This window comes from Halichoerus grypus, chromosome 1 (genome assembly GCF_964656455.1).
Source record: "Halichoerus grypus chromosome 1, mHalGry1.hap1.1, whole genome shotgun sequence".
Classification (NCBI taxonomy): domain Eukaryota; kingdom Metazoa; phylum Chordata; class Mammalia; order Carnivora; family Phocidae; genus Halichoerus; species Halichoerus grypus.
In genome coordinates, this window is record NC_135712.1 from 151,845,110 (window position 1) to 151,871,103 (window position 25,994).

Genomic DNA, 25,994 nt, shown 5'->3' on the forward strand with positions numbered 1-25,994 from the left:
AAAAAAATAAGGCAAGAGGCAGATGTCTTCCAGTCTGTTCTTCCACAACAGACTCAGGGATATGGCGTGGGCTTTCACTGGGAGGAGGAGGGAAGGGGGCTTCAAAATAAGTGTAAAGAAGGGGAAAAGCCAGGCATGAAGAAATGAAGAATAAGGATGCACTTAAAAATACCCAGTTTTTCCTTTGCTCCAGACTTCCCATGGGCAAGTTTCTGAATAACGCCAACTTGTCCATATCCTCATCACTGTGGTCTTCTCAAACTCTAATTTAAAAAGTGGTTAAAAGGCCATGGTTCTGATTTTTAAAACAAAAGGTGCCATTTGCCTGCCACCTTTTCAAAGTCACCCTAATGAAATATAGGGAAAATCTGCCAGTCCACTGAGATGCTTTCTGAGGCCGGTGTCCTTTCTGTTAATTAGGAAGATTAACCTCTGAGCAGACAGGCCCTCCCAGCTCACCACTAACAAAAATGCCTGTAGAAGTGCCAGTTTTTCAGAGTGCTTCATATGAGAGAATGGAAAAGCCTAGCTTTTGAGCAACTACATTTAGAGCGGAGGTCTCCATAAAAATCTGTTTGCACCTGTAGCCTCAGACTCTATTTTTGCTTTCCTACTTACAACTTCTACCACCTGTGCAATTAAAATATGCTTGAATAAGCATACGACTTCACAACCAATAAGACTTCACAACCGACTCAACAGAAAGCTTCATGTTTCTGAAAATTGTATTGAAGTCGCCTTCATTATAAAAGTGGTATTTCTAGTACTCAGGTTTCAGGAAATTATGAAATGCATCCACCTCCCCATTTCTACCCCCTTTTCAGATCATGGGACAAGTCATGTTATAATTTAGGCCCAAAGAGTCAGTCAAAAGCATAGCATTACTTCACAATGAGGACATAAGTTTAAAAAAAAAAAAAAAGCAATTATGCTGGTCTAGATCATCACCAAAGACATGAAAAGATGGTCTCTCAGTGGAGGAGGGGTCTGCATGCTTACAGGTTGTACAGATATTAATGAACAATGGGGAGGATGGAAGAAACTTGGGAATTTCTAAGCATCTATGATCCAGCAGGATTCATTACAAGTACCAGAGACCTTATCAGAAAGAACCTGGAAGGCAAACAAATAACTTAAGTTTCCCCCACATCCTAACTCTAGATTGTGCCCAAACCCCCATGTCTCTTCCCATGGGTTGTCCCAATGGGAGCCCCTATAGGATTTTCTTCTATAAGACTGTAAGCTACAAATAGAAAGGAAATTTTCAATCAGACAGCAATCTTGGTTCCCCTTTTGCTATGGTTGCCAGGAGTCTTAGAGGCAACATTTTCAGAAAGATTATCTTGGTGACTTCTGTTGCTAATTATGTTACAGAACAGGGTTTGAAAAACTAAAGCCAGTGGGTCACATCCAGTCTGACACCTACTTTTGTAAATAAAGCTTAATGGAAACACCATCATAACCATTTGTTTATGAATAGTCTATGACTGCTTTTATGATACAAGTGCAGAACTAGTAGTAACAAAGGAGACCATATGACCGACAAAGCTTAAAATATTCACTATCTAGCCCCATATAGAAAAAAATCTCCAAGTTCAAAACATGGACAAATCCTGGATAAAATATTTAAAATACATTTCTAAATAAGGTCTGATGTGGCAAGAAAGTTAGCCAAAATTGATCAGAAAAAATAAACTCACAAAAATATGTAAGCACTTAAGCTAGTGGATGATCCAAGATTATTCTCTTCTCTCTGAAGATAAAGGATCATCGCGCAGTAGGACCTATAATCAGCGACCCCCACAAAATGCCTCACCAGGCACACCAGCAAAGAACCTATCCCAAGAAGTATGAACTTAGCCTCTCTTAGTCTTGTTTCTGGGAAAGGGAAACAAGTCTCCCTCGAGATTTTATAACCACAATCAACCTCAGGCAAAGGCTGGAATTCACACTCACTTTGTAGCATGAAAATACCCAAAGCATGAATTTAATTTAAACTAGTTGGGACTGGAATATCCCCATGGTTTGGAAAAAGCCAATGCATGTCCTCTCTGGAGGAATGTACCTTACATACATAGAAGGCTTAAATGTTCAGTGACAATGTTTAAAGGAACACGAGCTCATAATCAAAAATTACTTAACACATGAGAAAAGCTTAGAGGTAGTCATCAAAGCACAAAATCAGTTCTACAAGTAACAGAAGCAATAATAATACTAATAATAGCTAACACCTGTATAGATTACTCTGCGCAAGATATCCTAAGAACTTTACATATATTTAATTATTTAATCCTTAAAGTAATCCATTGAGTAATAATTGCTTTTAAACCCATGTTCCAGATGAGGAAAATAAAGCACAATGTCTTCAGACTTTAGAAGGGTTAGAATTAGAATCCCCCCAAAAATATATGTATTACATTTAAAGAAACAAGTGATTGAGATTATAAGTCTCAAAAATGACCAGGCATTTGAAAGAAAGATTCAGAGGTGCCTGGGTGGCTCAGTCGTTAAGTGTCTGCCCTTGGCCCAGGTCATGATCCCAGGGTCCTGGCATCAAGCCCCGCATAGGGCTCCCTGCTCGGCGGAAGCCTGCTTCTCCCTCTCCCACTCCCCCTGCTTGTGTTCCCTCTCTTGCTGTGTCTCTCTCTGTCAAATAAATAAAATCTTTTTTTTTAAAAAAGAAAGATTCAAAGGGAACTTACTCAAATGAAAAATATAATAAATGAAAATAAAAACTTAAGATGAAGGCTAACTAACAGGTTAGACACAGTTGAAGCAAGAATTATTGAAATGGAAATAGTCCCAGAATGGAGAGAGAATTACTCAATAGGAAGATGAATGCAAAAAGTTTTTAAAAAGTAAAAATAGGGATGCCTGGGTGTCTCAGTTGGTTAAGCATCCAACTCTTGATCTCAGCTCAGGTCTTGATCTCAGGGTGGTGAGTTCAAGCCTCACATTGGGCTCTATGCTAGGCATGGAGCCTACTTAAATAAATAAATAATAAATAAATAAAAATTAAAAAGAAAAATAACAATATAACACAAAGATCAAAAGTATGAATCAGAGGTTAGGAGATAAAACAGAGCAATGAGATTGAAGACATGCCTAATTGGAATTTTAAAAGGAGATAATGGGGGGCGCCTGGGTGGCTCAGTCATTAAGCATCGCTTTTGGCTCAGGTCACGATCCCAGGGTCCTGGGATCGAGCCCCGCATCGGGCTCCTTGCTCTGCGGGAAGCCTGCTTCTCCCTCTCCCACTCCCCCTGCGTGTGTTCCCTCTCTCGCTGTCTCTCTGTCAAATAAATAAATAAATAAATAAATAATAAAATAAAATAAAAGGAGATTATGGGCTGGTAGATGGATAATATTTAAGGAGATAATGACTCAAAACTTTCCAGAATTGAGGAAAGGCATGAGTTCTCTCATCCCTAATCTGAGTAGGATAATTAAAAAGAACCCCACACTGAGATACAGTATAATGAATCTGCCAAACACCAAGTAACAGACAAAGCCTTTCAAGGTACCCAGAGAAAAACAGCTTACCTCCAGTGTCATGGCACTTAGACTGATGAATGACTCCCAGCAGCAATAATGGGATCCATTTAAAGTGCTGAGGTAAAAGAGCTTTCAACTGGGAATTTTATAACCATCAAGGCAATATTTAAAGAATAAGGGTGAGATGAAGACAGCTACAGACAAACAAAAACTGGCTTATTCTCCAACAAAACTTTACCTAAAGGAGCTTCTAAAGTATCTACTTTAGAAATAAAAGAAAAATGATTTCAAACAGAAGATTGGATATTTAATAAAAATAGTGAGCAAAGAAAATGGTAAACATCTGGGTAAATCTAACAATATTTAACTTATAAAACAATGATAACAATGATCCATTTGTGTCATAAAATATGAACCAGATACAAAAGATTATTAAGTAATAATACTATATTAATACTGAGAGAATATTTGGGAATTAAATATTTTAAATTTCTTACATTTGGGGGAAGAAATCAAACTTATTGACTGATTTTAAACTTTGTTAAATATGTAGCAAAAATTTCTAGAGTAACAAACTAAATAATACAAATAGAATGGAAAACTTCCAAAGTAATAGCAGAAAACTGATGGAATAACAAAGGGCAGGGAGACCTCACTCATTACAAAAGAAAAATAAATTCAAAGCTAGACAAATGGAAAGTGTAAAATAAAAGAATGGAAATAAATCCAAGTATATCAGTAAATACTATGAATGGAAACGTACTAACCTTACCAGTTTAAAGATAAAGATAGTGAGACTGGATAAAAATGTAGCTAAAACATGGAGGCAAAGAAAAGTTGTAAGATAGATTTATAACTTACAGAGCAAATACCATTGCATAAAATAGTATCACACAAAATAAAATTTAAAATAGTATTATTAATGATAAAGGTCATATAATGATAAAAAGACTTAATTCACTAAAAAAATACAATTTCAAATTTGTATGCACCTAAAATACCAGCTCAGAATATAAAACTCGAAACTTGACAGAACTACCAAAAGAATTAGACAATTCCATAACATGAGATTTTAACATACCCATCCCCATAATTGACAACAATGGGGGAGAAAGATAAAGAAGACCTAATGGACTTATGTGGAATGCTATGGCCCCAAATTGGAGTCCATACATTGTTTTCAAGAGTGGGGTGGTTGACAGCTAGATAGTAAGAGTATATTTATTTGGTTGGCAACCAGATAGTACAAGTAAGTCTATTTAAGAAGATGAACAGACAGTTCTCCAAATAAGACATACAAATGGCTAAAAGACACATTAAAAAAATGTTCATCATCATTAGCCATCAGGGAAATTCAAATCAAAACCACATTGAGATACCACCTTACACCAGTTAGAATGGCAAAAATTGACAAGGCAAGAAACAACAAATGTTGGAGAGGATGTGGAGAAAGGGGAACCCTCTTACACTGTTGGTGGGAATGCAAGTTGGTACAGCCACTTTGGAAAGCAGTGTGGATATTCCTCAAAAAGTTAAAAATAGAGCTATCCTATAACCCAGCAATTGCACCTCTGGGTATTTACCCCAAAGATACAGATGTGGTGAAAAGAAGGGCCACATGCACCCCAATGTTCATAGCAGCAATGTCCACAACAGCCAAACTGTGGAAAGAGCCGAGGTGCCCTTCAACAGACAAATGGATAAAGATGTGGTCCATATATACAATGGAATATTACTCAGCCATCAGAAAGGATGAATACCCAACTTTTGTATCAACATGGATGAAACTGGAGGAGATTATGCTAAGTAAAATAAGTCAAGCAGAGAAAGTCAATAATCATATGGTTTCACTTTTTTGTGGAACATAAGGAATAGCATGGAGGACATTAGGAGAAGGAAGGGAAAAATGAAGGGGGGTAAATCAGAGGGGGAGATGAATCATGAGAGACTATGGACTCCGGGAAACAAACTGAGGGCTTTAGAGGGGAGAAGGGTGGGGGGATGGGTTAGCTCAGTGATGGGTATTAAGGAGGGCATGTATTGCATGGAGCACTGGGTGTTATATGAAAACAATGAAACATGGATCACTACATCAAAAACTAATGATGTACTGTATGGTGACTAACATAACATAATAAAAAAGAAGAAGAAGAAGATGCTGAAAGTAATCCTTGTGGGCAGTTATGGTGGCCAGAATTAAAGTAGTGAAAATGGAGACAAGGAGAGGTGAGGAATTTTAAAAATATCAAGGAAGAATACTCATAGAATGTGGTGATTAATTAAATGTCGAGTGTGAGAGATGGGAGGAGGAGAGAAAGCTTCTCTCTCCAGACTGTCTACTGTCTGAGTTAGGGAAAATGGGAGAAGAAGAGTTGGGATGACAGGGGTGAATTCCATATAAAATGTAATAATTCTGAGTTCCATAGGTACAGCCAATTTTCAATAGACAGTTGGTTTTATGATCAAGGAGTCAGAAGTATTTGATTTGGAGATACCGTTTCAGGAATTGTTAGAATATGGATGTTAATCTTGAAATGAAATATTTGGAGAAGAAGATTTGTCACAACAATGTGTAGTTTTTTTAAAAACACAAAAACTGAAGAAATAGGTAGAAGATTGTATCAGTTATCTGTTGCTACATAACAACTTATTGGTTTTTATTTGCATACAGTTTGCAGTTAGACAGTTTGGGCTGGGTTCATCAAGATGGTTTTTCTGCTAGTCTCACCTGTGGTCATTCATATGGCTACAGTGAATTGGTAACTCAAATCAACTGACTGATCTAAAACATTCTCACTCACCTGTCTGGTAATCAGTAGGCCAGGGTATGTTGGTTCTCTTTCATGTGACCTCTCCAGCAGGCTAGCTGCAGCTGATGCTGTGGGCTCAAAGTTCCAATTATAGTCAGAAGAGGACAAGTCCCAATGTGCAAGCAATTTTTAAGACTCTGCCTGCTAATTTCTCTAAATCCTATTTGCTAATTTCCCTAAAGCAAATCATGAGACCATGCCCAGATTCAGTGGATGCAGAAATAAACTCCACCTCTTGACTGAGGACCAGCGGAGTTGCGTTGCATAGGGGCAAGCACACTGGAATGGAAGAGATCATTGAAGCCATTCTTGCAGTCTTCCAGAGACCCAGAAAAGAACTAATTTGGAGAGTGTTAGGCAGAAAGCCTGAGAGTTTGTTGATGAATAATCCAAGGGAACAGAATTTGGAGAATAATAACGTGGCACCCTATGTCAAATGCTATAGAAGTCTCAAGAGAGATAGACCTGAAGAGAGGTAGCAGGACTTCTCAGCAAAGAAATTGCTAGTGCTCTTAGCAGGGACAGGTTTTTTTTTTTTTTTTTTTTTTTCATGTATACAACTAACTTTTACTTAAATAGGTAACATGTTTTGTAATGAATATGTCACTTATCCCCAGCTTTATTGAGGTATAATTGGTATACAAAAAATATACATAAATGATGCATCTGTTAAGTTTGGGCATATACACTTGTGTCACCATCACCACAAGCCAGGTAATAAACATATTCATCATCTTCAAAAGTTTCCTTGTATCCCTTTGTTGCTCTCTCTCTCTCTCTTTCTTTCTTGTGTGGTAAGAATACTTAACATGAGATCATGCAATGGAATGTAATTCAGCCTTTAAAAAGAAGGAGATTTTGCCATTGGTGACATTGCTGGAACTGGAAGACATGGCTGAGTGAAATAGGTCAGTCACTGAAGGACAAATACTACATGATTCCTCTTCTATGAGGCATCTAAGGGAGTCAAAGATACAGAAGTAGAATAGAATGGTAGTTACCAGGAGAAGGGGGATGGAGCTAGAGGGAACAGGAACAGCTTTGAGACTGGTGGGGGAAGAAATGGCAGAGGGCTGAGTTGGAGATGGGCAAGAGATAAAAGGAGAGGACTTCTTCAGGGACACCCATCTTAAAGAAGGAAGAGCAGAATGTAGGACAACTGGACAGTTTGTCCCTTTGTTCTATGGGACATACACAAAACCAAGCATGTTTAAGATTTGGTAGGAGAGGCCAAGGAAGAGAAAGAGAAGATGCAGACTGAGCAAAGAGAATAAGGAAAATGATGGAGGGCTCACCACTAGACGGGAAAGAGGAAGGCCTCTTCTGCTGTGACAAGAAGAAAGAAGGAAACCAATTTTCGGAAGTGTAAAGGTGACCAACAGCAAAGAAGGATGTAGCCACACACCCACTTTCCCACTGTCCTGTGCAGTAACCTAGCACAAATAGAATCCAGACAACGGAGCATGAGTTTAATAATGAGAACAAACCTGGGTCCCAAACCTGACTTTCACACTCAGTAACAGAGCAGTGTTGGGAAAGTAATTTAACACTTCTGATCACCTGTTTTCCAGTCTGTGCATGGAATCATGATCCCAGACCCATACTGCTTGTGAAGATCACATGTAATAACATATACGCAAAGCTTCAATTCTCTCCTCTCCTGTGCAGGCCCCGCTCACCCAACGGGCTGCATGGCATTAGGGAAATTATGACACTTTTCTGAGTTCTAGGCTCTTCATCTGTAGAAGTGCAGACTGGACTAATGGACTCCTCAGGCTCCTTTGGGCTTTGGTGTTCTAAATATCTACAGGCCTCAGGAATGACTCCAGTCCATGACCTTCCAGGCATTTGAAGGAGGACACGTTTGTACATTGGCAGAAAGAAGGCCCAGAGGAGTATCCTGAAAGTTTGTGGGGATCTTGAACAATGCTGTTCACATGCCAAATGTAGAGGCAGGAATCACAGCGCCTGTTGAAGAAAGAAGGCCGAGTGGTAACTTAATGGTGACCTTTCTGAAGGAAGTGCTTTTCTAGAAGCTTGACAATCCCTCTCTAGAGCTGAAAACCCAATAGGCTGCCAAAACCCATTCCTTCTCTCATTTAGAAAATATTTACTGAGTGCCTGTTTAGTTAGTATTGGAGACCTAACAGAGATCAAAATAATCAAACATCATTGCTTTGAGCAGCTAACATTCTAGTAAAATATATATATCATAAAGTAATCAGTGCTATGGAGAAAACATAAAGGAGAGGAGAGGGAGAGCCTGTGGATGGATGCAGGTGTCATATTAAAAGGGCTGTCAGAGAAAGCTTCATTGAGAAGGCAGTACTTAGGTAAAGGCCTGAGAATAAGGAGGGTAATGGCCTTGTGGAAATAGTAATTGCCAAGGTAGGAATGTGTCAGGTATGTTCAAACCCCAATTCAGGAACATTTGCCATGGATACGATGCTCATCACTATCTGAGACTCCTCTCCAGATATTTGCAGGGAACTCAGTTAATAATGTAAGAAGATATTACAAATCAAATAGATTCAGGGTCCCATGTCCCTCACTCCAGCTGTCTCCTTGCCACATACATCCATGGATCACCTGCAGTAAACCCTGATATCTATACTGAACTACTGAAAGCCCATGTAGCCTCTAGACATGGTCTCCTCAGCACCCATACTTTTCTTATATTTTATTAGTTTCCTTTTCTTTTTTACGGGATAAAACTATTGGTTGAAAAATCTTTTTTGTTCTGCTGGAAGCCCTTTCCCTATTGGCATTATCCAAAACAGATTTTAAGATTAAAGCTTCTTTCTGAAGAGAATAAATTCTACAACTCAGCACTACTATCCCGTCACCAAGATTATTTATTCCTACGTAGCAATGACCCCATAACTTGCAGTTTCTCTCTCTCATTCTTTCTTATGCCCCTAATTTTATTTTTGCTCCTGGGTGACATATTTCAGTCTTCTGGAGCCAACAAGAAGCTAATTTTGAGAAAAGGATGTAAAAGTGTTAAAACACATTCATTATGAGCACAGGAGTGTCTATTTAAAATGCTGATGTTCTGTTACCCACATGATGAAATTGAGAAGCTGTAAATCTGGAATGGTGAATTTCCCATCAAATTCTCACTGCACATTCTGAATTGATCAGCCTAAGGTAGCTAATTCTTGCCTCCATCAGGAATTGGCATTTCTTTCCTACAGCTCTTGACAGTTTCAAAGCCTTTTCATATGTCTTAATTTACTGTCACATGGTTCCTTCCCTCACACTGACCTCCTAATCGCTAATTTCCATGACATTCTGGGTTTTCCCTAACTTTGGCCTACCTGCAGCATTTGAAGCTCTCAGACACTTTTCCCAGATACATTCTCTGTTGTGCACTCAGCAATGTGATTCTATCCAGTTTCTCGCCATCATTCACCTTGCCAGGCCTCAGTAGGTGTCTCTTTCTCAACATACTCAAGTTTGGGTGCTCCCCAAGGCTCTGTTCTAGCCCTTTGCTGTGAGATCTCCAAACCCTCTCACTGGGTCCCCTGTTGTGCCTCTGCCAAGGTTCCCCCACAGCCTCCAACGTGATCATTCAGTCCCTACTGATCTGACTCTGGCTGTCCAGTTGTCAGGAACACCTGTAGCCCCAACAGGTCCATTTCATAAGCTATTCCCTTTGCAAACTTATGCTCAGGCATGTTCTCCGTAACCTTGCCAAGAGGTCATCACCTTCTCTTTTATATCCTCCTTCAAATCATACAGACATGTATTACTGCATAAACATGCTACACTATAGTGTTTTTCTTGCACTAGGGTCTTGGAGGTCATCTATGGTTTTGTTTACGTTTCCCTCGTGCCTAGCACAGCAGCTCAATAAATGTGTATTGACTAATGGAAGGAAGGTAGGCAGGCAGGAAAGAAGGAGCAAAGGAAAGAAGGAGGGAGAGAAGGAAAGAGGGGAGGAAGGAGGAAACATTTTACCTTCAAACCATTCGGATTTTACACACTGAAAAAACAGATTCAGGAAATGCAAAACTTGCCCAGATCCCACAGTTAGAAACTGCAATTCCCATACTCAGATTTCAAATGACCAGCACTTGCCCCTGTGCTACAGAAGCTCCAGCCACTTTTCCTTCAGTTGTCCTGAAAAATGGCATGGGCACTTTTTTTTTTTTAAAGATAACCCAAGAAGGATAATTCTCTTGATCTATAGCTGGAAGAGGGCTTTTCACCTGCTTTCACCCTGCAGGCTTTTCACCTACTTTCACCTGCACTTCCCCAGCTTGAGAGGCAAAAAGTGTGTTGATCTCACCAGTCAGCAGAAAATCATCAAAGCATTTCTCAGAAAAATCCTACAGGATTGGAGGTGCCAGACATACCCAATCCCATAATTGTTTCTAGTGTACAATTCCAGATGAATGAGTCATGAAAGACTGTGAGCATGGCTCACTCCTGCCACCATGGTCCCTGGGGCTGCAGGCACTCTTTACTGCTTTCAGAGCCTTCTGAGCCTTGCGATCTTCTGTGCTATGGAGACAACCCCATGGCCAGATCTAACGGACAAGAGGGAGGCACTGGCAGTTTCTGCCCACTAGAGCTCCCCTTGATAATGGGTGAGCCCAGGAGGATGAGAATGAGGACAGGAAGCGAAGAGGGGCCTCACTCTGCCCCACTCTTACCAGCTGCCCACTCTGGCCTGCTTCAATGTGTAAAATGTGTCTCATAGAGAGTTGGCCAGGACTCCCAGCAAGCTCAGCCCCTTGTTGGTCAGACTCCTGACTGGGGACCTTAGCTCCCCATTGGCAGGAAGTGGCTGGAAGGGAAGGGCAGGAGGGCAAAGCAGGGTGCTGCTGGAGGGAAAAGGCTAAATTTTTAGAGCTCTGCCTCCCACCAGCCTCCTCCAGCTGTGAAGCCTGTGGCAGCAGGGCAGGTTCCGAGCTAGCTATACCTTCTAGAAAGGGCTCGCCTGTTGGTGGCAAGGAATGCAGTCATCTGATGGCCTGCAGCTACAGAGCCTTCTGATTCCACCTCAGTTTCCAAGCCAAAGCCATGCTCTTCCAAGGTGACCCCATGCATAGTAAGTGTCCCAGGCCTTGGGCATTGCAGTTCAAGCACGACCTCCTCTAGTGCACAATCCTTGCTCCGAAGCTACATTTTGGGTTGGCTGAGATGCTGTAAGAACTGCACTAGGGTCAGAGTCTTCTCACCCTTTACTCTTTCACAGACTTTATACTCCAAACCCAACAAAGCTCTTGCATTCCTGACTCTGTCTCAGCTCCTGCTTCCAGAAGAATCCAACTGACACAGAAGTCTTACTTGGCCTCACCAGTGATTTGTATTCTCTTATTTTCTCTTTGATGAAATTTTTACTCTGTATATTTGATGATGTTGTTTATCTGTCTGTTACTATACATCACTTAGAGGTGCCATGTGGCATAATTGGGGAGAGATGTGATTTTCAAATGCAACCTTTGACTTTGTTTACTAGAAGAGAAATTACTTCACTAAGATCATCATTCAGACAAATGTTCTAAACTCAATACCTGTTGTTTGGTGTCCAGTTGTGCATGTGTGAACACAGGCCTGAGCTCCAAAGGGCTACCCTTCCAATGCACTTCCAAATTTTCTAATTGTCAACACTTCTAGCTCCCTCCTGGAAAAAAAATATATAAAAGGTTTGGCATTTAAATATTGGTTCTTAAGATGTTACTGACACAAACAAATGAGATTAACTACATGAGCAAGTGGTTTTATTTTTCTTTCTTTCTCATTGCTAGCTGGTTAGATAGAGACTTTCAATCCACAGTCCATTCTCACAAGAGCACTCCTTTGGTGGTGAGAAAGTTGAAGGGAAGAAGGAGGATGGAAAGTATCCTATGGCAGATTAATAACCCACCATTGTAATGGATGCTGTTGGGATTCCTCCCAGCAACCTTTACCAGGCCGTGCTCCCATCCCAGCTGATGTGATTATTGGCAGCTCCCTCCTCTGAAGAAATATCATGGGCTGAACTACACCTACCCTACAACCAGCATGGGCTACCACTAATGATTTAGCAATATAAAGTGTGAAAACTGGTCCCCTTACCTACGGTAAGTTCTTTCCTCTGAATCAGTTCTTTGTCTCCTATAAAATCTCCCTACAAAATAATATCTGTGGTAATGGCCATGCTATTGGTGAGACTGGTAAGAAAATATCATTAAGTCTGCCTTAATTCACTTTAGAAGAAATGTTAATTTGATTAATCTATCCATTTAAAATATATCTCTTGAAGTTGTACTCTCTTCATAAGGCTAGGCACAGTAGGAATGTCACACTGTTGCTGACTTCACATCGTTCCAGTTTTCTATTGCCAAGTGACAAACCCCCCCACACACAACTGGGCAGCTGGAAACAGTGACGTTGATTTTGCTCATGAATCCACAATTTGGGCAGAAGCTGGTGAGGACAGTGCATCTCTGTTCCATGTGGTATCAGCTGGAGCTGCACAAAGGCTGGGGCTTCTGTTGGAAGATTCTCATCCTCACAATCTGGTAGTTGATGCCGGCTGTTGGCCGAGACCTCCCCCAGGGACCGTGACTGGAATGACTACACACAGCCTTTCCTGTGGCTGCGCAGCTCCTTCACAGCATGGTGACTGGGGGTCCCAAAAGGACCAGGCAGAAGCTGTATCATCTTTTATGACAGCCTCAGAAGTCTCAGAGCATCATTCTCACCACAGTCACTGGCTCACCCAGGTACAAAGAAAGGAAAGAGCATCACTGAGCATCACTGCTCAGTGGAGACATTTCATTGTGAAATATCATGTGGGATGAGCTATATATGGATGCTACCAACTTTTGGAAAATACACTTTTCAACAAGCAGATAAGGGGCACAACCAAGGCCAGCTGACACTTACAATGACTGCCAGAGGGCAATGTGAGTTTGAGCCAGAAAGCAAGGGTGGGAATGAGCCCAGAGCAGTGGCCTACCACTATGCTCAGCCTACCTGGACTAGAGCAGAGAGCCAGAGGGATTGACATTTTCATAACACTCCTGAAGATAAGATGCCCACTGGTGTGGCAGGTCTATCAAGAGCTGCTTTCTCTCTGCTTCTGCAAGCAGAACAGAAATGTAGTAGCCATGTGACTTTTCTTTTCTTTCTTTTCTTTCTTTCTTTCTTTTCTTTCTTTCTTTTCTTTCTTTCTTTCTTTCTTTCTTTCTTTCTTTCTTTCTTTCTTTCTTTCTTTCTCTCTCTCTCTCTCTCTCTCTCCCTCCCTCCCTCCCTCCCTTCCTTCCTTCCTTCCTTCCTTCCTTCCTTTTATATAGGACAAATATCAAGTAATATGAAATTTAATTAAGGATTTTTGAATAGACAGAAACATGGACAAGAAAATTGAAAGCCCTTGTGAGATTTCTCATTATAGAGAGGCAGTTGAGGTTACTCATTCCTCTAATTTCCAGGATTACCAAAAGGAAAGCATTTGTCATTAACCCTCATGTTTCTTCACTGAGCCTATTTCTCTAGAGAAATCAGAGTCACAAGGATCTATTTGATCAGTCCCATTAGTCCTGATGTCTAGGCAGTAGGCAAGGGAAAGAGAAAATGGATTAGAAAGGGCATTGTCTTCAGTGCCAACAGGACTTGGGTCATAGGTTTACTGGGGAACCCTGGGCAAGTTGCTTAACTTCTCTGAGCAACATTCAGCAAATATTCATTGAGTGTCTATGTGAGCCAGGCAATGTTCTAGGCACTGAAGATGAAACAAAACAAACAACAACAAAACATAGTCCCTGTCTTTGCAGAGCACACATTTTAGAAGTAGAACAAACAAAAAAGAGACTATGTCAAATGCTGATGAGTGGTATGAAGAAAAAATAATACAGGATAAAAAGTCAAAACATGATGGGAGTAGGATATCAGTCAGGCTTCCCTTATAAGGACATGAAGAAGGGAGGGTGGGAGCCACACAGATGTCTGAAGAAAGAACACTGCATGAGAGTCAACAAGTGCAGAAGACCGGAGACCGCCTTGTGCTTGTCATGTTGAAGCAACAGCAAGAAGAAACTCCACAGAGGTCAGTGGGGTGGGCAGAGGCAGGAGATGAGACTGGGAAACAGGAGGGTGGCCAGGTCACAGAGGGCCTCATGGACCACCATAAGGACTGTGGGTTTATTGCAAATCACATGGGAAGCCACTGGATGGCTTGTGCACGGGAGTGACCTAATTAGGCTTCAACGTGTTTGGTGGATCATTCTGATCACTGTGTGGAGGAGAGTAGGGAGGCATGCATGGAGGCAGGGAGGCCTGTTTGGAAACTGCTAAAATAGTCCAACTGGGAGACAGTGTGGCTTGGACCAATGGGCAAGTAGGGAAGTGGTGTAGGTAGGGAGGAGTGGCCTGATTCTGGTTGCCTTCTGAATATGAGAGCCAAGGAAATGCTGATAGCACCTATATGAGAAGGCTGTTAGGAGAATAAAATGAAATGTGTATGCAAAGTGCCTTGCACACTGCCATATTCTCAGCCCACCTCTGCCCTGCACCCTACCATTTCTTCCAAGTAAAGCAAAATCTCTGGAGAATTCACACAATCTTTTAGGCTGAGTAGAGGGAAGAGAGGGGAGAGGGGGTCCCTACGTCAGCCAGCATGTGCATGCCCACCTTCCCTGCCACCATGTTGCCAAGGCCCTCCATGCCCTGGAGGGCCCTGGCTGAAAGGAGACTCACAAGTAATCCATGAGGGTCCCCTAGAGGGATGGCAGGTGTTCTCCCCCACCTTGGCCTTTGCATATGCCACTCCCCACCATCAATCCTCCTTTGCCTTCGTTCTTCATCTGAGTACCCACTACAGGTCCTGTAAGATTCAGCTTATTATGAGCCCCCTCTAGGCCTCCTCTCTTCATTCTGAGTCAGAGCCACCTCTGCAGCTTCCCAGCACACTGGAGCTTAGCATCACTCTAGACTTCACCACACTGAATTGTCATTGTGGTAGAGTAGAAAATCCATCCACATTACTCTTCTGCATACAACAATGTGGTTTCCTCATTCTGTCAATAACTGGTCTGTTCTTCCTCATAAGCCCCCTCCCAATTGGTAAGCAGGAAAAAAAAACTAAATTTGGTTTAGGCTGTTACTCTTGGGTCTGATTCTAAATTTAAAGAATCTGTTGAATTGTTTGGTCTGTTTAGATGACAGTGCTCAGACTCAGACTTCTGAAGCCCCTCCCACATGCTCCATCTCATCCCCTCTTGGTGCACCATCAGTGGGTGGGCTGTGTATGGTGAGTGGAAAGAGTGGAGTGTCCCTGAACTGACCGGGTGCCCCCTCAGTTCTCTCTGACTTGAGCTGTGGAGAGGCAGAGCTGGTCATGCCCTGAAGTGGTATCTCTTGAGGAGATACTGGTCCCACCCCAGGCATCCTGCCAGTACCTGCTGCTGCATCTCTGGTTGGTTGTAGCTGTGGACTCTCAGGTTCTTCAGCATCTGGTGGTGCTTTCTGGCTGCCTGGTCCTCATCTGGGCTCTCACTACTCTCATAGACCCTCAGAGTCTCTGCCATGTCTAAATCTACCCCTGCTGTAAGGTCACCTTTCCTCCCCTACAGGGCCACCCTATGGAGGGCTCTTTCTCTCAGCACATGTACCCTCCGTCCTTGATTCCCAGCCATGACTCTGGGGAACCAAAGTGACTCAGGGATGCCAACTGCAACCTATCTGCTTCTCTGACCATTTGTCTCCTCTGACCATATCTCCATTTCTTGTCTTCTTTCCACATCTGCCAGGACTAGAATGAGTAGACTGTTCCCCCTGTCTTTTTGATCTGCAAACTTCTCAATTCAAAATTCTTTGACCAAGTCTATCAGACCTACCTCTTGCTGTGTTAAATCAGAACTAAAACAATTTAGAATATTAACTATCTCCACAAAGACTGTCCTTCAAGCCTATGTCTGTTGGCTATTGCTACAATTAATGCTGCATAACAAACAACCACAAAACCTCAGTGTTACTCTCAATAAGCATTTATGAGGCTCATGGGTCTGGAGATTGACTAAGGGTCAGCTGGTTGAGGCTGGATTCCAACAGGATAGCTCATCTGGGGTGATTCTACTCCATTTGTTTCTTTCCCCTCTCCTGGGACAAGCAGGCCAACACTCTTCTCAAGGAAATGAAAGAGCGCAGAAAGGAAGCCCAAATGTGCAAGCATGTTTCATGCTTCTGCTGGCTTCAGGTTTGTTTCCCATTGGCAAAAAGGAATCACATGGCATGGAGAAATACACCCACCTCAAATCAGAGAGCTGTGCAAAGTTAGGTGGGTAAGGTTGTTACTGATAAAGGAGTGAAGAACATGAAGGGAAATCTTAAATATTGACTACTTTAGAAAGACCATTTTAAGGCCCCATTCTCATATGCCACACTGAGGCTGATGATTGTCTTGGGCCAATCTGATTGGTTATCCCTATTATGGAATTATCTATTCATCTGTATCTTTCCATTAAAGCTGTGGCCTCCTTAAGGTCAGGGGCTGTATTCTGTTTATCTTTCTAAGCTCTAAGTGCCTACATGTAGTATTTGTAGTGGATGTTATAGTTGCCTCACCATCATAAAGCCCATCCTCCCCTGTTGCATGGTGGTCATATGTTTTGGGTGACAATGAGCACACTCTAATTTTTAGTGGCACTCCCTCTAAAAGTTCATATGGGAATATACCAAGGCTTTGGTTAATTAATAAATGGCATTTCCCTAGACACAGGGTTCAGAGTGGTTCTACCTAAATGAAGCTCACAATTTCTGTTGCCTTGTAGAAACTAATGTCAATCTCCTTCTGAATATAAATGAGAAACCACATAGCCCTGGTCCACCAGCAGTCGAATTGCTAACATGAGGGAAGCCAGTCTAGTACAAAGCAGATCTGAGAGACCCACAGATAAAAGACTATGGAGAGTGAATTGTGCCCTGCCTCTGTAGTTTTCAGTTAAATGACCCAATGCCCCCATATCCCCACCCTTTGGCCTTCTCTATGCCTTTCATTCCACATTTTTCCCCAAAGTACAGCACCTCTATGTGTATTTAGAGATGAACATATTTATTTGTTCATTGTCTACCTTCTCACATTAGAATGCAAGCTCCATGTGAGTTGGACTCATATTTACTGCCCTATCCTCCACATGTAGAACAGTGCCTGAAACATAAAAATGTACTCAAAAAAAATTTGTCAAATAGATAAATAGATGAGTGAATGAATGCATGAGTAAATAAATGCAATGTTTAAGTCAGTTTGAGTTTTCCATTTATTACCGCTAAAAGAATCGTGATATGTAGTTCTAATACATGCTTGCTGAGTGTATGTGTGGATGGAAGAGTCAGAGCAGGAGACACAAGAGCTGTCTTCAAATATTTAAAGGTTATGCTGTGAAGAAAGCATTTGATTCAATCTGTGTAGTTCCAGAAGTAGAAGTTACATTAAGGCACAACATAAGGAAAGGCTTTCTAACAAGTTTTTCAAGATGGAATGCACTGATATGGTAGATAATGAGCTTCCTGTCACTGGTGTTATAACAGGTTAAGCCAAGCTAGTAACTTTAGAGAGTATTCTTACAACAATAACAGGCTAGATGCTGGATCATTTTTAATACTGAGAATTTATCATTTTAACCTTCCCTCCTGGGTCTCCAAACTACACCTGCATCTTAAAATCTCAACAGGTGGGGATGCCTCCTCGTTAGATATTTGTCACTTGCAAAATTTTCCCCTATCTAGTCCTACTTTGGCACTTTATAGCTTTGTGACTTTGGGAAAGGTCAGTTCACCTCAGGGAGCCTCAGTTTACTTATCTGCAAAAGAAAGGGACTGGGGTTGATAAATTAAATATCTCAAGATCATATTTGTGAGCCTTTATCTGTGGCTTGATGCTGTGCTATGAGCTTTAGCTTTCCTTGGTTTAATGTGATTTTCATACTAACAGACAACTTCACACTATAAGGGACACACTACTATTACTCTCTTTGTATAGATAATGAAACAAAGACTCAAATAGGCTAAGTAACTCTTCCAGATCACAGGACAAGGAAATTCTGGAGCTTGGAATTTGAACTATTAATCAGGACTCCAGCTTGTCAAAGTAGAGTTTATACATTATTCAAGGCTGAGAAAACTACATTCTATAATACCTCAGTGGGCTCTTTCAGCTCTGATGGTCTGAGAATCCATACCTTCCTCCATTGGGCCACAAACTTAGGATTTAAGTCTTCAAAATCAACCCAAGACAGCAAGGAAAGCAGCCTCATCCTGTCCTGCTGGCTCCTCTGAGCTAAATATCTCCATGTATCCAGGTAGCAAAAATGATCCCTAAAGGTTTTTGGTTCTCAAATCTTCCCTATTATACCCCATCCCTTTAAGATTCCTTAACTCTAAAGAGGCAGAATAAAGAGTACGCGCTCTGAGTCAGACTTTTCCAGTTAGGCAGGCAGAACCCATGTGTGTGGGGGGGGAACATAACTGTATGTGGTTGGGGGAAGGATAATATTATTAGCATTCCCATTTTACAGACGGAAAATCTGAAGTTCAAAGAGGTTGTAGAACTTGTGCTAGATCACCCATAGCTAGTGACAAAGTCAGAACATTTGAGCTCAGCATAACTCAGTCCAGAAAGTCCATTCTCCTTTTATCTGTCTCCATGCATGTGTGTCTCTTTCTTTCTTTCCATTTAAATATTGTCCTGGAAGAAAATACTGGTTCAGTTCCACCCTATACATATTCTTAGAGGAATGTAGTTTATCCTCCTAATTTGAAAGTTGAGAAAACTATTAGAGCAACCATCTGTCTACCTTCTCTCTAAATATCCTTCCATGCCTACCCCTAATAAGTAGCCAGAGAAAGTATTGTGCAGAAGTTATGTAAAGTCCCTATTCTGATCTTTGATTAATGTATCAGTTAGCTATTACTACAGTGGTGCTGCCTTAAAAAACACAGAAGCTTAAAACAGTTATCATGTACTGTCATAAGTATAGAGGTGAGTTATGGTGGCTTGGCTTCAAACTACAGCAGGTTAGCATTGCCTGACTTAGACCAGGTTCAGCCCGGTGGCTCTGCTTCAAGCTGCAAGGCCCTACTCCACTGTCTCTCTCCTCCTTGGACCAGCTAGATGGAGCATGTCCTTCTCAGGCACCAGCACAGGCACGAGACAGCAAGCCCAAACACCCATCTGTTGTTTAAGCTTCTACTCACTTCAGGTCTGCTAACATTCCATTGACCAAAGTAAATCATATGAAGAAACCCAAAATCAAGAGATGCCAAAGTACACTCTACCCATAAAGGTGGTGGGGTGTATTTGTTTGCAAGGGCTGCCATAACAAAACACCACAGACTGAGTAGCTTAAACAACAGAAATTCAGTTTTTCTCACAGTCCTGGAGGCTACAAGTCCAAGATCACGGTGTTGGCTGGTTTGGTTTCTCCTGAGGCCTCTCTCCTTGGCTGGTAGATGGCCACCTTCTCACTGTGTCCTCACATGACCTTTCCTCTGTGCATGCATACCCCTTGTGTCTCTTCCTCTTCTTCTAAGGACATCAGTCCTATTGTATTAGGGCCCCACCCTTATGACCTCATTTGACTTAATTGCCTCTTTAAAGGCTCTGTCTTCAAATACATCACATTGGAGGTTAGGACTTCAACATACAGATTTGAGGATGGACACAATTAAATCTATAACACAGGGTTAATGAATTTTTCTGAACAATAATGCCTGGTCTCATTTTAAGTTTTTCCATAACTTGGAGTCTGACTGACCATGATTTCAAATTCTGCCTCTACCACTTAATAGCTGTGCAACCTTAGGAGGTTTACCTATATTTCCTCACTTGAAAAAATGAAATAATTACAGTAATTAACTCATAGGTTTGTTAAAAACTGAGTAAGACAATTCATAAAAAGCAAACACAAAGTAATTGCTCAATAAATATTGCTAGTGTTGTGGCTCTTTACAAGTAAGAAGCTTTCACTTTACTCAGGGAGGCTGTATGGGCTGTGGCATCAGCCATATGCCTTCCCTTTCAGGACCTGATTCTATCCTAGAGCAAACTTTATTCTCTCAAATCCATCTTGCTTCAATCTGTTTCTGCAATATGGTGACTCTCTAAAAAAATCCACTTAACATTTCTCTGCCAATAAATTAGAGGCCAGAAAGAAAGAAGATGGCACACACTTGCCTTTCTAGACATTTTACAGATGGCTGACTGCCTTGAAGCCATGTCATGGCTTCTGGGGTCTCAGCTAAGTGTTTGATTTTCATCTGCCATGTAAAAATCCTATGAGCTCAGAGAAGGACAGCACAAGCATTAACTAGGGCCCTTTGAGAGTACCTCTTGGGAGATCTTTTTGGAGTTAATGATGCATAATCCAAAAGAACTTGTAGAACTTTGCAGTCATTTCTCAGAATCAGGTTGGTTAAGGCTAAGTGCCATGGAGACCTCATTGAAATATCTTCTGATGTCCTCTCAACACCTTCTCAAAGGAGTCAATCATCTAACCTCCCCAGGATTAATTCTTTCAAAAATTTCTGTTAATTGGTGTTTCAAGTGGCTTTTAAATTCTCAGATCCCACCCAAAATATCTGTAGCAAGTGGTGGGGCCAGGGAGCACAGTGAAGAACACCCACATGCATTTTTTTCTATTCCGCATGTAGCAACTTATTTAGTGATCACAATATCCCTGAACAGTAGTTAATGTTTTCTGCTTTTTAACCTAAAACAAAATGTTAAAATTAAATTTTGAATAAGTCACCAAGATACAACAGGTGTGCCTGCCAAAGTTAGATACCAGACAAAATGTTAGATTTTTTTTAAAAGGAATGTTTGAGAACCATTTCCACATTGCTTGGCTCTGGCAGAAAATCACAGCTGTGAAAAGAGGTTAAGATATGGAAAGAAAAGAGGATTTCATGAGAAATATGGCTTCGGAGCAATGATATTCAAAATGTGGTCTCCAGACCAGCAGCATCAGCAACTTGGGAACTTAGAAATATAAATTATCAGCTCTTCCCTAGACCCACTGAATCAGACCCTGAGAGTGGGGTCCAGTAATCTGTCTCAATTAGCCTTCAGGTGATTCTGATGCAGGTCAGAGTTTGAGAACCACTGCTTCAGATAAAGCTATGTTCTAAATACCCCAGGAAACTTCCCTAGATTGCCAAGAGCATTATTTGAGACCATCCAGGGAATCAGCATCAATTTAACCAGGGGATGCCTCACTGTCAGCCAACTTCCAAGCCACTTGGGGGTCATTGTTCCCCAAGGCAGGAAGTTTAGGGAAGGCAGAAAGAAGACCAGGCTGTTTGTGAGAAAACTTCTGAATTTACTAAAGACACTTAGACTGACCTCCCCTTCTATCTATGCCCTAATAAAGCTGGTCACACTAACCCTTTCTAATCCCTGGAAAAACCAGAGACCTCTTGGGGAAGTCCCTGAAAGGGCCTGAGAAAATAAACTGACAGACTGGTTTCCCTCTATCACTCAAGCATGCAGACTCAAGTTCACTGATGAGAAATGGCTTTGCCTGGACCACTCAGTCTAATATGTATCTCCTGGGGTTTGTGAAACTCAGTGGACTGAAATATGACTCTTGTCCCTCAAATTATGGAGTGCAGGAAGCATGATCTGGCAAGCTGATTTAGTGTCCTTTAAAGTTGAGTGCATTGGTATAAGTGTGAATTCCCAGATTTTATCAGCAGAAAGGATATGTGAGTGTTTTCCATAAGCCCAAGGTATATGGCCTGCATAAAAAAGCCAGCATAGCTCCTCTTAGGACCTGTATTAGTTTTCTAAAGGTGTATAATAAGTTATAACAAACTTAGTGGCTTAAAATATCGCCCATGTATTAGCTCACAGTTCTGTAGGTCAGAAGTTCAGGCATGGCGTGACTGGGTTCTCTACTCAGGGCTGCATTCATTTCCAGAGGCTCTGGGGAAGAATTTGCTTCCAAGCTCATTCAGGTTGGTGGCCAAATTTGGTTTCTTGCTGCTCTAGGATTCAGGCCCCCATTTCCTTGCTGGTTGTCAGCTGGAGCCACTCTCGACAACTACAGGCTCCCCATATTCCTTACCACAGGGCCTCATCTATCTCAAAAGCCAGCAATGGAGAACCCTTCTAACCCTCTAATATGTTGTCTGTGGCTTCCTCTGTCTCTGACCTCTTGACCCCGATTTAAAGGACATGTGTGATTAGGTTAGACCAACCTGAATAATCTCCCTTTTGATTAACTCAGAGTCGACTGATTTCTTAAGTAATCAGTACTTAAGAAAAAAGCCAACTGATTAAGTAACATCAACTGCATATGCAAATATCTCTTGCCATGTCGTGTAATAATCACAGAAGTCATACCCATCATATTCTCAGACTCACCTACATTCAAGGGGAAGGAATTACAAAGGGAAAAGGATCATTAAGGGTCATCCTAGGATTCTGCCTACCAGAAATACTGTCCAAAAACCAGAAGGGTAAGGGGGGACCCCAGCAGGTGTTCGATGAAAATGAGTGCCAGGTAGCTAAAGATCTTTTGGAGGTCAAGAATTTTACAAAAGAGGAATCCAAGTAAAAAGAACTTCCAAATAGCTCATCAGTGACCTGTGAGAGAGAAAGTGGGCTTGAAATTCTGGCAAGTGTCAGAGAGCAAGGAGCCAGAAAGGACAGCCCCACTTGTCAGTTATATAAGAACTTCCTTGTAATGTCTTTTCCCCTCCACTCTCTATCAATTTTAACCCACGCAAGGGCAAAATGTGTGTGTAAGCTAGGGAAAGGGAAATGCTGATACAGGAAAGAAGAATCAAGCCATCACATCCTCCTCCCCAAAAGGCAGGTGGCCACCAAATACAGGTCTTAGCTAGATGGGAAAAGTCTCACATTTGTATGAAGACCAAAGTATCAATTAATGCCTAGGACTGCATATTTTTTTCCACAGAATTACAATTGTAGCTTTTCTTTTGTTTTTATTCTTTAAAGTACTTAAAGCAGCTATAGGTTTCCTAAGAATGAACAGAAAAGTCATGGGGACTTCTGAGCTTTAATCAAGTGGTAGGGAAAAGGCTTTCTCCAAGGAATAAGGTTTAAAAGGACAATGGGAGACAAAAGAAAATGAAGATGAAGATGAAGACAAAGACAAAAAAGAAGGAGTGAGACACATTTTTATCACATCCTAAGTGTCATGATTGTTCAAAGTACTGGTTGCATACATGTAAGGCAACGTAGACCACAGAAGTGAAGTGACTTATCAGACATATACAAACAAGAAGCTAAGGAGTGACTGAGCTGGGGTGGGAATTCAAGTTGTCCAGACTGTAAAACCTATTATTTTATTTCACTACCATGCTAAGTAGAAATCTTAACTATAGGAAAATCATGAATCTGGTGGACAGAAAGCCAGAGAGGAGCTGTATGGAGATAAAAAACCCACTCCCACTGTGGGTAGGTTCTTACTACCTCCTTTTTTCTTCACATGGGTTATGTTCAGGTTGCAGGATCCAACACGACTCTTCAGAGTAATGTGTCAGCACCTTAAAGAAGCCTAAACTGTTCTTCCAAGATAAAACTCCAGAGACTTAGACTTTCTTTTTCCAAGGACAAGAGGTAAGGACTCTGTTGTGGGAGGGACATGGTACCTCCAGGATGACCAATCATTGTGGAGCTTCAGTTAACTTGAGATAACTATTTTAAGTCCTGGTGGGATGAAAAATATACAGCAACCCCCCTTTCCCACCTTCCAGCCAAAAGAGCAGTAGAAGATTCCTAAGGTGACCAGACCCTGCTGCAGTGAGAGAGGAGGGAGGGGGAAGGAGAAAAACAAAATGTTTTCCCTGTGGCCCAAGTCTTCCCTTTCAGTCATAGGAGCAGCCTTCCATGAGGGAGGACATGGAGGTCAGAGAAGGAAAATAACATGTGCCCATCCCTGCCAGCAGGAAATGAGGAGCCAAGGCTATGCCCTGGGATGACATGCAGTTAAATGGGGCTCAATGAGGTTGAGGAGTGAGATCACAGACCATGGTAGAGAAGAAGGAATAGGGACATGGCAGCTAGACGGTTTGTGATTTGTACCAACTCTGGGATTTTGCACATACTTAACAAGCCTATCTGAATCTCTTTATTTCATCTGACAATGGACTCACAGCTCCCCAAGATTGCTCTGGGATGAAATGAAATTATATTTATAAAACACCTGACACATAGGTGACATGACTGTTGGTTCTCTCTCTCCAGTCCATATCCTTTGGCCATTGCCCTAGGAAATTAAAATAAATTTTTAGAGAAATTCTCAGTTTATACAAAAAATATAAAGTCAATTCATGATACTTTTAATCCATGAGAACACCCAACCACACATCCATGAACTCATTCATTCTATCTGTAAAATAATGACCCTGTGCTGGATGCCTAGCACCAGGTTTGTGGTCAGACCATGTTCCTCAGTGGGAAGACAGGCCCACCTGCTCCCTTTTTCCTTCTCAGAACCAGAGTTACGGAGTTAATGAAGGAACATGAAGCAGGAATAATTACATTTTAACTTGGAACACAAAAGCCAAGTGCTCTGCCAATATCTTGCTACAGCTGAAAAGCTTCTAAGAAGGGAGTAGAAAACTAAAGCAGAAACAACAGATGAAATTGTCAGCCAATGCCTGAGTGGCTGACTTTGGGGTCCCAGGCACATGAGGATCTTCTCACCCCACTGTCAGTGAAGGTGAAAAGGTGCCATGCTGCCCTTACATGTGATGCCCTCACCTTTCCTTCTCAGCCACTGGACCTTCACTAGCTGGCAAGAATGTCAAGATACATAGAAAAATGGTCCTTGTCTGTAAGGAACTCACAGGTAACAGGAATAACAGATGCTATATTAATCAAAGTAATTAATGCCTGCTTCCCCAACAGACCCAATACTTCAGTAATTTAATACAAGTTTCTTTTGTGCTCACACCATATCCAAATGTGGGATAGGTGGCCTTCCTTTATGCTGCAGTTACAAAATCTGTAATTGGAGGGTCATGTGGGATGATTTCAAGTGCAGGCCTAGAAACGGCACACACGTGGCAGAACCCAGCCAGGTGGCCCCAGTCTCACTGCAATGGAGGCTGGGAAATCCAGAGGCACACCCAGATATTTGCTGGATATTAACAGTCTCCACCACAGATGGACAAATAACAGCACTACAATGAGTTAACTACTCTGGTTTATGACATAGGCTTGGCAGTGGCACAATGAAGGGAGCTGCAAATCCTGTTTGAGCAGGTCTAGGAAAGTTTCATGGAAAAGGAGACAATTGATATGGGTAAAAAATAAGATAAGGAGTTATGAGGGGTATTTTCAGGCAGATGCACGGATGCAAGAAACAACATGTCAAGTTTACAGACTGTACCAAATTTGGCACGTCCAGGGAATAGTATGCATGGGGGATGCATGGAGGAGAGACTAGAGTGAGTGGGACCTAATCCTGAGGTTAGGAGGAGAATTTCAGGCTATGATAATGCTGTGCTTGAACCTAAAGTCCTTGCCAGACATCTGGAGGAAATCTGTATCCCAGGGTGTTGCCAGATATGTGAGCCAGGTGCTTGCAACTCTCAGCCAATAAACAAGGCCTCCTAAGTTTCCTGCTTTCATGACAAAAGGCAGCACCATACCAATGACCACTGTTGCAGCACCACACAGAAGAAGAGGGGGGTTTGAGAATCAGACACACCGGGACTCAAATGCTT

The 25,994-nt window shown here is 41.7% G+C and overlaps 1 long non-coding RNA gene across 3 annotated transcripts in view; it reads right to left on the minus strand.

Moving 5' to 3' along the window:
• The window catches only part of LOC144382001 (uncharacterized), a 332,648-nt gene that overhangs the window by 239,626 nt on the left and 67,028 nt on the right, over positions 1 to 25,994 (minus strand). Inside the window, exon 3 of one of the 3 annotated variants that reach the window (XR_013448414.1) lies at positions 7,866 to 8,273. The exons of the other annotated variants lie outside the window; for them this stretch is intronic. This is a non-coding gene — a long non-coding RNA (uncharacterized LOC144382001). The remainder of the gene's footprint in view (positions 1 to 7,865; positions 8,274 to 25,994) is intronic. 3 annotated transcript variants of the gene reach the window in all.